The following is a 15,216-nucleotide window of genomic DNA, read 5'->3' as shown; positions in this document are numbered from 1 at the left end:
AAAGAAGACTTTTGAAGGACTCCTAGATTTATCAACCAATGACTCAAGCCCCTGGGAGGCCGAACCATCCTACTTTCCACAGAAGCCTGAGACTGGGGATTTCATAAAGCTGGTCCATACTCTCGAAGAATGAGTGTGTGCAGGTATGTTTTCCTTGGGAAATTCTAAGGCACCCCACAACTGATCCAAATACAACACACCTAGGCTGGTGCCATCTCTGAAATGCAATGAGAACGGTTACTGTTGACCACAACTTCACTGCCTGATTTCCTGTTAACTGCTTATTGACTTCACATTGCTCTTAACGTCTGTTTTCTCAATCACGTTCTTTCTCTCTAGATGTTGTTCCCTACTAGGTTTCAAATCCTATCTCTGTGATCTACTGGCTTTGTGACTGTGAGAACAGTATTTAGCCTCTTTAAGACTATAAGAAGAAGATAGTATATACCTCAAAAGAAAACTCATGTGCAGTGTTAACCATATAGTACTTGCCTCGATCTGTTTGCTATATACCATATGTATATAGTATCACTGCACAACAGGATAGTAAAACATGAACAAAAACACGGTCTTTGTAATTTAGGCAGTGTATACTCACTTTCTGATAATAAATGTGTATCTTTCCATTCATCTAGAAAGAAGATATAAGTTTCATACAGGTCCACTAACAGAAAGGAAAGTGGATTTATATTGCATTGAGTAAACACAGGGACTAACATAATCTAATACAGAATGAAGCTATTTAAGATATCCTTCTCCAGTACATAATACCGTCTTGTAAAAAGGCAATACGAAAGAAGCATAGGATTTAGAATCAGGAACTTAATACTGTCACTGGTTACCTGTGAGGGCATGGGCAAATCTTTTCATATCCTTGAGCCTCAATTTCCACCATTACTAAATGAGAATACAGTTGTGTTTTGCAAACTATTCTTAAGCAGAGGAAGGCTTTCTGTAAATCTTCAGAGCCCCAACTATACACCCTCCTCTCTGCCCCAGAGACATCTTTCTGGAATGCAATGGCTCCACTGAGCAGAGTTTGAAAACCACAAAGAGAAGCCTTTGCAGCTTTATTATCTTAGATATTCCAGCCTAGGCACTCATCAAGCTCAAGGCCTCAGGCTCTAAAATAAATTAGATACAGACACAGATACAATAAATTAGCATATTGGTCATATATGTTCACAATTCTTAAATATAAATGAAAGTAAAACAAGAGATACCTTAATATCTGGATATTCTTATTTTCACTTATCCTATTAACACCTGAAAAGAGGAAAATATTTTAATATCTGTATATTAATATATAACCATACTCCATTATCTAAATTCATTATGTTTGAAAAGTTCAATTCACAAGTTCATTTTCATCAGCTAAGATCCTGACAACAACTAACACACACACATATAACAACCACCACCACCACAAAAAACTTTAAATTCCTTTTCCTTTGGGCTTGTCTTGTATATAAAAGTATGTTTGAATTAATAGCTTGTGGCACTTATCTAGGCTAGGACTGTACAACAAAACATACGCAAGTATAAGCCCCCTGTTGGTCCGATGCTAATGTTGCTCTCATCGGCATTAGCAAGATAACACAGCAAGTAAATCCCTTGCCCAGGCCTTTCCAGACTAGACCTTTCTAGGGTATAGTCCAAAGTGACTTAAATAGACCATGTCTTCTGACCATTTAAATTACTTTCCAGTGGCTGGAGATGCTCTGAACCAGGCACAGCTCTTGAGCTTGGAGAGCAGATTTGCTAGGTAGAGTTTCTAGCTGGTCAATCAGAAATAGGTCTATACATTTTAAGCAGCGGAGTTGAAATGACAACCAACTAGGATTTTTGGCATAGCTCAGTGAAATCTTAGTGAGCAGTTGCCACACTGGAAAAATAAGTGACAGTACTCCATGTGCAGAATTAGGACTAATGAACAGAAGTAAAGGGAGGTAGGTTCTACATGGTGGAGATGAGCTTTCTAAAGCTGGAGCACCTTGAATGTATATGCGGAGAACTTCCTTGTGAGGTGTTCAAGCTGAGAGGGGATGAGCATTTGTTGGGATGACAACTGCCACCGGGTGTCCTCTCTTGGGCAGAGAGTTGGACTAGAAGATCTCTAAAATCTTCTCCAACTTGGACATTCTATGATTTCCTATGGAAAACATTCAGCAGACAGATGACCAAAAATATGATGACTTCTCACAGGTGATTTCAGTCAACAGCAGAGCCAGATCGGGACAACGATCGGGACAATTCCACTGCTGCCAGGAGGTTTCGTGCGACTTTGTTTTAAAAGTTGGGGCTCTAGGTAAATTTTAACGAATATCTTTTCCTTAGCACCTCTGCATATATGTTTACAGTCACCTTAAATTCATCTTATCCCACATCTATGTCTTCATTATTCCCACCAAATCTGCTTCCTAGGGTGTTATCTCTGTAATACCTTTTAAGTCAGCAAAGATGACTTACTTATGCATGGTAATTAAGTCACAAAGAAGGACTGCTTGAATATGAAATTTAGTTAATTTTATGCCTACTGTGTCTTTCATGCTTTAATCAGCTCTTGCCAGACCTACTACAGAATACTTCAAAGTGATCTTTCTAGTGTCAGTTTCTTACAATCTTTAAGAGTTTCCTTTAAAACCCTTTTGCTGTGACTTGCTCAAAGACTAAAGTCCAAGCTAAGACTAGCACTAAAGCCCTTTGGGATCTGGCATAACCAACCTCCCCTGACATATACTGTGCCTCAGCTGAGGTCTACCTGCCATGTCCTGAGTGTATCCTGCTCTTTTAGCATTCTGCTTTTATTTACACTCTTCTTTTAGTTCTTCCTCTCCTTCTTAGCAAAAGCCTCCAGTGCAGTTTTAAGAGCTGTGGAAGAAGAGGTTCAATACTATATTGCTGGTTGATGCAGTCCCTACAAATCAATGTTCAAAAATAAGAGAAAGAAAACTGCCCAGTGCCTCTGAAAAAAAATAATTTGATATGAGGGACTATATTTGGAGGACATGCTCTCCTTACTCTTCCCACATCAAAAGTAATAAGCTTCAGTTAAATCATTCATGCATGCAAAGCACTCAGCACACGGCCTGATGGAGTAAGCATTCAACAAGCATTAGTTACCATTGCTGGCATTTTGATGGCTTAAAACGTACTGCCGCTATGAACAGTGCTTCAGTAAATCCCAGAGATAAAACGAAGATCAAGACAAATCAAACTGCCACCCCACAGATCTTAAACTTTAATGGGGAAAGAGACACCAAAGAAACACATCAAAAATAGAATTATGGAGAGCGGTTAAGTGCAATGAAGCAAATACCACAGGTGGCAGTATACAGAGAGATGGAATTGAGGCTACTTTCGTTAGGGTAAGTCAGGGAAGGCCTTTCTGAGGAGGTTACATTTGAGCTGAATATCAAAAAGGATCACTCCCAAAGGGAACTGGGTAAGTTCCTGAGAGGAAATACCACATGCAAAGGCCTTGAGATGAAAGGGGCTCAGTGTTCACCGAAAGAGGCAGTGAGGCTGCGGTGTGGACAAGGGAGGGTGAGAGGCCTGCTTATGGACAGCCGACTGTGTATCATGCCCAAAGGAGAGCTTATTCCCAGTTCCTTTCCGAAATTATCCGAGGAGGTGTTGGTGAGGTTCGCAGGGGTAGAGCTCACAGGGCCTTGAAAAGGACTTTGGGGTTTTTTCTAATTGCAATGGAAAGCCACTGGAGGATTTTTATCAGGGGCATAGGATCCTCCAGAAGTCAGGTGAAAAATATACTGAGTGGAAGCCCAGGCCAGTTAGGAGGCCATTTGAATAGCCCAACAGAAGGACTAAAACCTAACTCTAATCCTGGCTGAGGCTGGGAATGGGGACTGACTGCAAGTGGGTATGAAGGATCTTTTTTGGGTGATGGACATTTTCTAAAACTGAACTGTGATAACTGCACCATTCTGTAAATTCACTAAAAAGCATTGGATTTGACACTTACAATGAGTGAATGTTATGGTATATAAATCATACCGCAGAAAAGCAGTTCAGAAAGAAAGCAGACCAGCTACCCTTTGTATGGACATTGTCCTTATGTTTTGTGGAGTAAGAGTGGGGGTGCAAATTAGCTGCCTGGGTTCCAGAAGTCAATCGATTAAACACTGAACACTGTTTTTTTCCTGAACACTGAATACTATTTTTTTCCTACACCCTGTGAACTCCAAAGTATGTTAATTTCAAGATGACTACAGGTTGCTTTTATCCCGATTCTAACATCCCCACACATGGAAGCACTTCTGCATTGCCTACTTTCCCCAGGCTTGGACTTCAATCTCCAGGTGTCTGCAACTATTATTATTGTTGTTGTTGCTTTAGAAAAAGAGAGCACACGAGCCCAGGAGAGAGGCAGAGGGAGAGAGAGAATCCTAAACAGGCTCCATCCACACTCAGAGCGGAGCCTGACGTGGGGCTCAGTCCCACAAGTGTGAGAACACGACCTGAGCTGAAATCAAGAGTCAGATGCTCAACCGACTGAGCCATGTGCAACTCTTACTTGATATACACACGATGAATAGCCAGTAAAGTATTAGCTGAAAACCAAGCTTAAGTCACCTTTATTCCCTTAACTAGAGCAAATACAGTGATGTATTAATAGGAATACAAATGAAAGTCCAAAAATTGCTCTAAGTGTTAGGCTAGTTCTTTCCAATGTACCTAAGTTATTTTCACTTCTGATCAAATTCCTTAGTCAAGTATTTTCCTTGGGATTTACAGGGTTCAAGAAAATACTTCGTAGTCTCCACTACTCCATCTGGCACTGCCCCAGCTGGAGGGCTTTAAAATATTCATTAATACAGGATTGATTCTATGTGATTTATAACAATGAACAAATGTATTAGTTTCCTGTAGTTGCTGTAACAAATTACCACAATCCTGGTGGCTTAAAACAATAGCTATTTATTCTCTCACGGTTCTGGAGGCCAGAAGTCCAAAATCAGTCTCACAGGGCTGAAATCAAGGTTGTTGGCAGGGCCGAGCTCTCACCCGAGGCTCTGGGAAATAATCTATTCCTTGCCCCTTCTATTCCTTGAGCTTCTGTTGGCTGCTGGCATTACTTACTGACTTGGGGCCTCATCACTCCGCTCTCTGCCTCTGTGGTCATATTGCACTCTCCTCTTCTGTCTGTATCAAATCTCCTTCTGCCCCTCTCTTATGATGACACTTGTGTTTGCATTTAAAACTCACCCAGCTAATCCAGGATAATTTTCCCATTTCAAGATCTTTGACTTCATCATACATGTAAAGACCCTTTTTTTCCCCTTAGAACATTTACTGGTTCCAAGGATTAGGGCCTGATGTTTCAGGTGGCTCTTACTCAACCTGATACACCATATAATTTGGGGTCACCTAGTGTGCAAATATGTGGTTGACAGAGGCCCCAAAGTGCGTGATCCTAACACACTAGATAACACCGACTCTTCTCTGTAAAACACGATAGTAAGGGCTTTGCACATACCAAATAAATTGTCCATTTCTGCCTTCAATTTATTTGGAGAGTATAATAATACCTCTATGGCATAAAGACCATTTGCCCACAACACAGATAACTGTGTAAAATGAAAAACAATAAGTGTGGTATGGAGCTGGGAGGCCCAGATCTCACCCACCACTCTCCCACCCCCACCCCAATTCTTTACCCACAGAAAAACAGTCCTGCCTAGCTAGTCTCTGGGATGTGTGGTAGGTGCTAGACCTTTCCTGAATCAGCAGCTGACAGAGAAAGCAAGAGAGAAGCGGTTGCCAAGTCAATAACACGGTGACAAACAGCAACAGACCTCACTTCTACTTTCTCCTGACCTTAAGGTACACCAAGATGCAGGGACAAATCCTGGAACAGCCCGAGTGCAGACCTGGAACAGAGTTCTGTGGACACGGATGGACTCATTTGAGAACTCACTGTTTCTGACTGATGCCAATGACCGGGTAGAGCCAGATTCCTAATGTCACTTACAGGGAGGGCTCCAGCTGAAAAGGCCCTTACACATTTATTACAATCTCATTTTGATGACAGGTTGGTGACTGTCCAAGGCTAGACACTCCTCTTTATTTCCATGTGTCCCCTGACGCATCCCCTGGTCCACGGGAAACAGGATAGGGACAGGACTTTGCGGTAGTGTTGGGACAAGATCCACGGTTATTCCCCCCAAGTGGAATATTTTGCACAGGACTCTCTGGTGCCAGAGTTACAGCCACTGGACCCGGAGGTCTTGCGATCCCCGAAGAGCAGAAGTCCTTTTCCGTTAAAAAACCAATTTATTGGGCATCTGCCACGTGCAAAACAAACACAAAGGTCTGGAAGGTTCCAGTAATGAAGATGCGCTGCTCCGGGTCCTCTGGAGCACGACCCACCCCCCTCGCCCTCTCCCCCGGGCCGCGCCCCGCCCGTGTACCTGCAACCAACACCATCTTAAGACATTGGCCGCATCCCCGCGGGGCGCCGGCGGGCGCGGCGGCCGCACCTGCGTCGGCCGGGCGGCTGCGGTGGCGGCGGGGGCGGCTCCTCCTCGTCGGCGGCGGCGCGGGTGCTCTGCCGCCCCGCCTCCGCGCCCCGCCCCTCGCGGCGCTCGGGATCTGGCCTCCGCCGGTTCCACGCGCGCCGCGCCGGCGACCGTTGGGCCCTTCGGCGTGGCGTGGGGGCACCTCCCACTCCCGACTCCGCCCCCAGACGCCGTCGCCGGGGCAACCGAGCGCCATTTCCGCCCCCCTCCCCTCAGCTCTGAGTAAGGGGCTGTTTGCATCAAACCCTGGATTCGGGCCTCCACTTGGACTCTGTGACTCAAAGCTTCTCCCCTTTTCTGCAGCTCCTTAACCGGTCTCCCCGGCCTATTCTTGCTCTCCCCAGTACATGCACCCCAACACCCCAGACCGTTCTCGCAGTTGTCCCTCAAATAGTCTTCCCAAAATCTTAACCAACCTACACAAATCCTACCTCTACTTAATCCCAATCCTGGCTTGGCCTGTCAAGCCTTCACCCTGCCTCACCTCCATCCTGCTTCAGTTTCTGACACTTTCTCCAGTCCCACCCTTAATGTCCCATTTGACTACTTCAAGTTAACAGAATTCACATTTCGCAGCTCTGCCTTTGCTTATGCTGATCCTCTGGCTGGAAGGACTTGCAATGTTCACGTGTGTTCTCGGAGAGTTGTTTCCTTCCCTGTGTTTCAGTTGCTCTCTGATAGAGAATTTATCGGATGAGATGATCACACACGCAAACGTTTCAGTGCTGCCCGAATTAGTGCTCAAATGGAAGGAATTCAGAAAGGGCTACGTGTGACCGATACAACCAGTGACGTTAATACTGTTAGCAGTCACATTACACACACCTACAGCAAAAAACTTTTATGTCTAAATTGATTGGAAATATTAACAAATCATACATTATTTAATGTAATTATGGATTTTAATTAAATAGTACCAAACGCCACTAAAGATTGCTGTTGATCATATCTGTAATTTAGATTATTTCATTTATTGACCGGCCAAGATTTAAGATTGCCTACAGAATGAAGTGTTTTAATGGGGAGTGAAAGTATTAAGTAGAAAGGACAACAGTTTAAGTTTTGTAGCGACACAGAAAGCAATTTTTAATTATTTTGTTTTAATCTCCCCCCTCCCCCTCATTTTAGAGAGAGAGTGTGAGCAGGGCTCTGGAGAGGGGCAAAGGAAGAGACAGAGAGAGAGAGAGAGAGAGAGAGAGAGAGAGAGAGAGAACAAGGTTATCTATCCCATGCCCTGGGATCATGACCCAAGCAGAAATCGAGAGTGGAATGTACAACCGACTGAGCCACCCAGGCTCCCCTATTTTGTTTTAATCTTTTATTCAAAGTATGAGTGTTATTACAGCAAGAAAATATTTTAGTTACTATTAAGGGATTTCCATTGGTGTCTGATGTTTATATTTGTATGCTGGACCCTAAGAACTAGGAAAGTTCCTTTTTTCTTTTCTTTTTGAAGTTTTTAATGAACATAACATGTTCATTAAAACCATATAAAACTAGGGGCGCTTGGCTGGCTCAGTCCAAGGAGCATAAGACTTGATCTCAGGGTTGTGAGTTTGAGCCTCATGTTGGGTGTAGAGATTGCTAAGAAAAATAAATAAACTTTAAAAACAACCTACTTTAACCTGTATATATGCATGCAATTATGTGTGCTACATTTTCTCATACAATTCTCTGCGTTTGAAGTATCTTGCAGTTTTACTCCTCAATATTTTTTTATACTGAATCAAAAAGGGTTTCATAGCTTTTAAAATAGAGAATTTAAAGATGAAGGGGGTCCAGATTTCCTTTAACATTCATTTAGCCATTTCACATATATTCATGAAGCACCTATCACAGGCCACATGAAGGTGCTGAAAATATAGCCATGAACCAAATAAAGTCCCCATCCTCTGGGAGTTTACATTTTTGTGGAGGAAGAAGAATAAGGCACAAAGGGACAAGTTCAAATATGTCTGACTAAGATAAGTGTTATGGAGACAGGGTGAGGAGATTAGGGAGTGTGGGGTGAGTCAACGCAAAGCCTTTTTAAAACAAGCCTTTTTAAAAATTATAAAGAGAAAGGAAAAGAGTTTTATTTGAGCCCAAGTTAAGACAGCTGCCTGGGATACACACAGTTCCCTGGGGAAAGAACACTTTCTTTCCCAGGTTATGTGTGTGTGGTTGTTTTGTTTTGTTTTCCTTTTTTGTTTTGTTTTTCCATATAAAGAGTTGCAAATCATCATGATGAAGGACATTCCAGGAGGTTATAGGCTTTATCTTGTGTTTTTCATATGTGCAAGGCTGTATGACTTTAATCTTGTGGGAATCAGGAAGGCTTTTTTCTTTTTCCTATCTTCATGTTTGCAGTGCTCCTTTTTGGTTGTTTTTAATGAAGCAGATGTACAATGTGTGCTTGGGGCAGAAATAGAGCCCATCCTTTGAGGTCTTGCTTATTTTCAAGTTGATAAATGTTACAGTATAGCTTCTCTGGGAGCCTAGGGGCAGGGCCCACAAACATGAAAAGTTGAAAATTTTATTTTATTTTATTTTATTATTTTTTCTTTTTTTCTTTTTCTTTTTTAAATTTTTATTTTTTTCAATATATGAAATTTATTGTCAGATTGGTTTCCATACAATACCCAGTGCTCATCCCAAAAAGTGCCCTCCTCAATACCCATCACCCACCCTCCCCTCCCTCCCACCCCCCATTAACCCTCAGTTTGTTCTCAGTTTTTAAGAGTCTCTTATGCTTTGGCTCTCTCTCACTCTAACCTCTTTTTTTTTTTCCTTCCCCTCCACCATGGGTTTCTGTTAAGTTTCTCAGAATCCACCTAAGAGTGAAAACATATGGTATCTGTCTTTCTCTGTATGGCTTATTTCACTTAGCATCACACTCTCCAGTTCCATCCACGTTGCTACAAAGGGCCGTATTTCATTCCTTCTCATTGCCATGTAGTACTCCATTGTGTATATAAACCACCATTTCTTTATCCATTCCTCAGTTGATGGACATTTAGGCTCTTTCCATAATTTGGCTATTGCTGAGAGTGCTGCTATAAACATTGGGGTACAAGTGCCCCTATGCATCAGTACTCCTGTATCCCTTGGGTAAATTCCTAGCAGTGCTATTGCTGGGTCATAGGGTAGATCTATTTTAATTTTTTGAGGAACCTCCACACTGCTTTCCAGAGTGGCTGCACCAATTTGCATTCCCACCAACAGTGCAAGAGGGTTCCCGTATCTCCACATCCTCTCCAGCATCTATAGTCTCCTGATTTGTTCATTTTGGCCACTCTGACTGGCGTGAGGTGATACCTGAGTGTGGTTTTGATTTGTATTTCCCTGATGAGGAGCGATGTTGAGCATCTTTTCATGTGCCTGTTGACCATCCGGATGTCTTCTTTAGACAAGTGTCTATTCATGTTTTCTGCCCATTTCTTCACTGGGTTATTTTTTTTTGGGTGTGGAGTTTGGTGAGCTCTTTATGGATTTTGGATACTAGCCCTTTGTCCGATATGTCATTTGCAAATATCTTTTCCCATTCCGTTGGTTGCCTTTTAGTTTTGTTGGTTGTTTCCTTTGCTGTGCAGAAGCTTTTTATCTTCAGAAGGTCCCAGTAATTCACTTTTGCTTTTAATTCCCTTGCCTTTGGGGATGTGTCAAGTAAGAGATTGCTACGGCTGAGGTCAGAGAGGTTTTTCCTACTTTCTCCTCTAGGGTTTTGATGGTTTCCTGTCTCACATTCAGGTCCTTTATCCATTTTGAGTTTATTTTTGTGAATGGTGTGAGAAAGTGGTCTAGTTTCAACCTTCTGCATGTTGCTGTCCAGTTCTCCCAGCACCATTTGTTAAAGAGACTGTCTTTTTTCCATTGGATGTTCTTTCCTGCTTTGTCAAAGATGAGTTGGCCATACGTTTGTGGGTCTAGTTCTGGGGTTTCTATTCTATTCCATTGGTCTATGTGTCTGTTTTGGTGCCAATACCATGCTGTCTTGATGATGACACCTTTGTAGTAGAGGCTAAAGTCTGGGATTGTGATGCCTCCTGCTTTGGTCTTCTTCAAAATTACTTTGGCTATTCGGGGCCTTTTGTGGTTCCATATGAATTTTAGGATTGCTTGTTCTAGTTTCGAGAAGAATGCTGGTGCAATTTTGATTGGGATTGCATTGAATGTGTAGATAGCTTTGGGTAGTATTGACATTTTGACAATATTTATTCTTCCAATCCATGAGCACGGAATGTTTTTCCATTTCTTTATATCTTCTTCAATTTCCTTCATAAGCTTTCTATAGTTTTCAGCATACAGATCCTTTACATCTTTGGTTAGATTTATCCCTAGGTATTTTATGCTTCTTGGTGCAATTGTGAATGGGATCAGTTTCTTTATTTGTCTTTCTGTTGCTTCATTATTAGTGTATAAGAATGCAACTGATTTCTGTACATTGATTTTGTATCCTGCAACTTTGCTGAATTCATGTATCAGTTCTAGCAGCTTTTTGGTGGAGTCTATCAGATTTTCCATGTATAATATCATGTCATCTGCAAAAAGCGAAAGCTTGACTTCATCTTTGCCAATTTTGATGCCTTTGATTTCCTTTTGTTGTCTGATTGCTGATGCTAGAACTTCCAACACTATGTTAAACAACAGTGGTGAGAGTGGACATCCCTGTCGTGTTCCTGATCTCAGGGAAAAAGCTCTCAGTTTTTCCCCATTGAGGATGATGTTAGCTGTGGGATTTTCATAAATGGCTTTTATGATGTTTAAGTATGTTCCCTCTATCCCGACTTTCTCAAGGGTTTTTATTAAGAAAGGGTGCTGGATTTTGTCAAATGCCTTTTCTGCATCGCTTGACAGGATCATATGGTTCTTATCTTTTCTTTTATTAATGTGATGTATCACGTTGATTGATTTGCAAATGTTGAACCAGCCCTGCATCCCAGGAATGAATCCCACTTGATCATGGTGAATAATTCTTTTTATATGCTGTTGAATTCGATTTCCTACTATCTTATTGAGAATTTTTGCATCCATATTCACCAGGGATATTGGCCTGTAGTTCTCTTTTTTTACTGGGTCTCTGTCTGGTTTAGGAATCAAAGTAATACTGACTTCGTAGAATGAGTCTGGAAGTTTTCCTTCCCTTTCTATTTTTCGGAATAGCTTGAGAAGGATAGGTATTATCTCTGCTTTAAACGTCTGGTAGAACTCCCCTGGGAAGCCATCTGGTCCTGGACTCTTATTTGTTGGGAGATTTTTGATAACCGATTCAATTTCTTCACTGGTTATGGGTCTGTTCAAACTTTCTATTTCCTCCTGGTTGAGTTTTGGAAGAGTGTGGGTGTTCAGGAATTTGTCCATTTCTTCCAGGTTGTCCAGTTTGTTGGCATATAATTTTTCATAGTATTCCCTGATAATTGCTTGTATCTCTGAGGGATTGGTTGTAATAATTCCATTTTCATTCATGATTTTATCTATTTGGGTCATCTCCCTTTTCTTTTTGAGAAGCCTGGCTAGAGGTTTGTCAATTTTGTATTTTTTCAAAAAAACAACTCTTGGTTTCGTTGATCTGCTCTACAGTTTTTTTAGATTCTGTATTGTTTATTTCTGCTCTGATCTTTATTATTTCTCTTCTTCTGCTGGGTTTAGGCTGCCTTTGCTGTTCTGCTTCTAGTTCCTTTAGGTGTGCTGTTAGATTTTGTATTTGGGATTTTTCTTGTTTCTTGAGATAGGCCTGGATTGCAATGTATTTTCCTCTCAGGACTGCCTTCGCTGCATCCCAAAGCATTTGGATTGTTGTATTTTCATTTTCGTTTGTTTCCATATATTTTTAATTTCGTCTCTAATTGCCTCATTGACCCACTCATTCTTTACTAGAGTGTTCTTTAACCTCCATGCTTTTGGAGGTTTTCCAGACTTTTTCCTGTGGTTGATTTCAAGCTTCATAGCATTGTGGTCTGAAAGTATGCATGGTATGATTTCAATTCTTGTATACTTATGAAGGGCTGTTTTGTGACCCAGTATGTGATCTATCTTGGAGAATGCTCCATGTGCACTCGAGAAGAAAGTATATTCTGTTGCTTTGGGATGCAGAGTTCTAAATATATCTGTCAAGCCCATCTGATCCAATGTCTCATTCAGGGCCCTTGTTTCTTTATTGACCGTGTGTCTAGATGATCTATCCATTTCTGTAAGTGGAGTGTTAAAGTCCCCTGCAATTACCACATTCTTATCAATAAGGTTGCTTATGTTTATGAGTAATTGTTTTATATATTTGGGGGCTCCAGTATTAGGTGCATAGACATTTATAATTGTTAGCTCTTCCTGATGGATAGACCCTGTAATTATTATATAATGTCCTTCTTCATCTCTTGTTACAGCCTTTAATTTAAAGTCTAGTTTGTCTGATGTAAGTATGGCTACTCCAGCTTTCTTTTGGCTTCCAGTCGCATGATAAATAGTTCTCCATCCCCTCACTCTCAATCTGAAGGTGTCCTCAGGTCTAAAATGAGTCTCTTGTAGACAGCAAATAGATGGGTCTTGTTTTTTTTATCCATTCTGATACCCTATGTCTTTTGGTTGGCGCATTTAGTTCATTTACATTCAGTGTTATTATAGAAAGATACGGGTTTAGAGTCATTGTGATGTCTGTACGTTTCATGCTTGTAGCGATGTCTCTGGTACTTTGTCTCACAGGGTCCCCCTTAGGATCTCTTGTAGGGCTGGTTTAGTTGTGACGAATTCCTTCAGTTTTTGTTTGTTTGGGAAGACCTTTATCTTCTATTCTAAATGACAGACTTGCTGGATAAAGGATTCTCGGCTGCATATTTTTTCTGTTCAGCACATTGAAGATCTCCTGCCATTCCTTTCTGGCCTGCCAAGTTTCAGTAGAGAGATCAGTCACGAGTCTTATAGATCTCCCTTTATATGTGAGGGCACGTTTACCCCTTGCTGCTTTCAGAATTTTCTCTTTATCCTTGTATTTTGCCAGTTTCACTATGATATGTCGTGCAGAAGATCGATTCAAGTTACGTCTGAAGGGAGTTCTCTGTGCCTCTTGGATTTCAATGCCTTTTTCCTTCCCCAGTTCAGGGAAATTCTCAGCTATTATTTCTTCAAGTACCCCTTCAGCACCTTTCCCTCTCTCTTCCTCCTCTGGAATACCAATTATGTGTAGATTATTTCTCTTTAGTGCATCACTTAGTTCTCTAATTGTCCCCTCATACTCCTGGATTTTTTTATCTCTCTTTTTCTCAGCTTCCTCTTTTTCCATAATTTTATCTTCTAGTTCACCTATTCTCTCCTCTACGTCTTCAATCTGAGCCATGGTCATTTCCATTTTATTTTACAGCTTGTTTATAGAATTTTTTAGCTCCTCCTGACTATTCCTTAGTCCCTTGATCTCTGTAGCAACAGATTCTCTGCTGTCCTCTATACTGTTTTCAAGCCCAGTGATTAATTTTATGACTATTATTCTAAATTCACTTTCTGTTATATTGTTTAAATCATTTTTGACCAGTTCGTTAGCTGTTGTTATTTCCTGGAGATTCTTTTGAGGGGAATTCTTCCATTTAGTCATTTTGGATAGTCCCTGGAGTGGTGCGGACCTGCAGGACACTTCCCCTGTGCTGTCTTGAATAACTGGAGTTGGTGGGCGGGGCCGCAGTCAGACCTGAGGTCTGCCCCCAGCCCACCGCTGGGGCCACAGTCAGACTGGTGTGTACCTTCTCTTCCCCTCTCCTAGGGGCAGGATTCACTGTGGGGTGGTGTGGCCCATCTGGGCTACTTGCACACTGCCAGGCTTGTGGTGCTGGGGATCTGGCGTATTAGCTAGGGTGGATAGGCAAGGTGCATGGGGGCGGGAGGGGCAGGCTCAGCTTCTCCTTCGGTGATACGCTTCGGGAGGGGCCCTGTGGCAGCGGGAGGGAATCAGACCCGCTGCCGGAGGGATGGATCCACAGAAGCACAGTGTTGGGGTTTGATCGGGTGCAAGCAAGTTCCCTGGCAGGAACTGGTTCCCTTTGGGATTTTGGCTGGGGGATGGGCGAGGGAGAAGGCGCTGGCTAGCGCCTTTGTTCCCAACCAAACTGAGCTCTGTCGTCCCGGGGCTCAGCAACTCTCCCTCCCTTTGTCCTCCAGCCTTCCCGCTCTCCAAGCAGAGCTGTTAACTTATAACCTTCCAGATGTTAAGTCCCACTTGCTGTCGGAACACACTCCGTCCAGCCCCTCCGCTTTTGCAAGCCAGACTCGGGGCTCTGCTTGCTCGGCGGGCCGCCCTCCGCCCTGGCTCCCTCCCGCCAGTCCGTGTAGTGAGCACCGCCTCTCTGCCCTTCCTACCCTCTTCCGTGTGCCTCTCGTCTGCGCTTGGCTCCAGAGACTCCGTTCTGCTAGTCTCCTGGCGGTTTTCTGGGTTATTTAGGCAGGTGTGGGTGGAATCTAAGTGACCAGCAGGATGCGGTGAGCCCAGCATCCTCCATGCCGCCATCTTCCCTAGAATCCCCCGAAAATTTTATTTTATCAAGTGCCATTTCATACTGTGCACGGAGAAGGCCTCATTGATAAAGTGACATAGAGCAGAGACCTATAGGACCGCAGGGAGGAGCCATATGTATATTGTAGGGAGTGTCCCAGGCACATGCTCGGTGTATTTGAGAATCAACCAGTGAGGCCTGAGTAGAGTGGGCCGTAAGGAGAAGGT

General features: G+C 42.6%; 1 protein-coding gene across 5 annotated transcripts in view; it reads right to left on the bottom strand.

Moving 5' to 3' along the window:
• Nucleotides 1–6,583, bottom strand: part of CCDC158 (coiled-coil domain containing 158) — a 116,280-nt gene extending 109,697 nt beyond the window's left edge. The window contains exons 1-2 of one of the 5 annotated variants that reach the window (XM_043572431.1): nt 6,432–6,583; nt 1,224–1,266 (exon numbers count right to left, since the gene is read on the bottom strand). The gene's annotated coding sequence lies outside the window, so the exon portion shown is untranslated. Of the gene's footprint in view, nt 1–1,223; nt 1,267–3,123; nt 3,190–6,431 lie in introns of those variants that run through there. The other 4 variants (XM_043572429.1, XM_043572426.1, XM_043572430.1 and 1 more) reach the window with 4 other exon arrangements.
• Between the last annotated feature and the right edge of the window lie 8,633 nt (nt 6,584–15,216).

This window comes from Prionailurus bengalensis, chromosome B1, assembly GCF_016509475.1.
Source record: "Prionailurus bengalensis isolate Pbe53 chromosome B1, Fcat_Pben_1.1_paternal_pri, whole genome shotgun sequence".
In the NCBI taxonomy this organism is placed as follows: Eukaryota; Metazoa; Chordata; class Mammalia; order Carnivora; family Felidae; genus Prionailurus; species Prionailurus bengalensis.
Note: the sequence above shows the minus strand (reverse complement) of the source record. Positions and strands in the feature narration are given on the sequence as shown.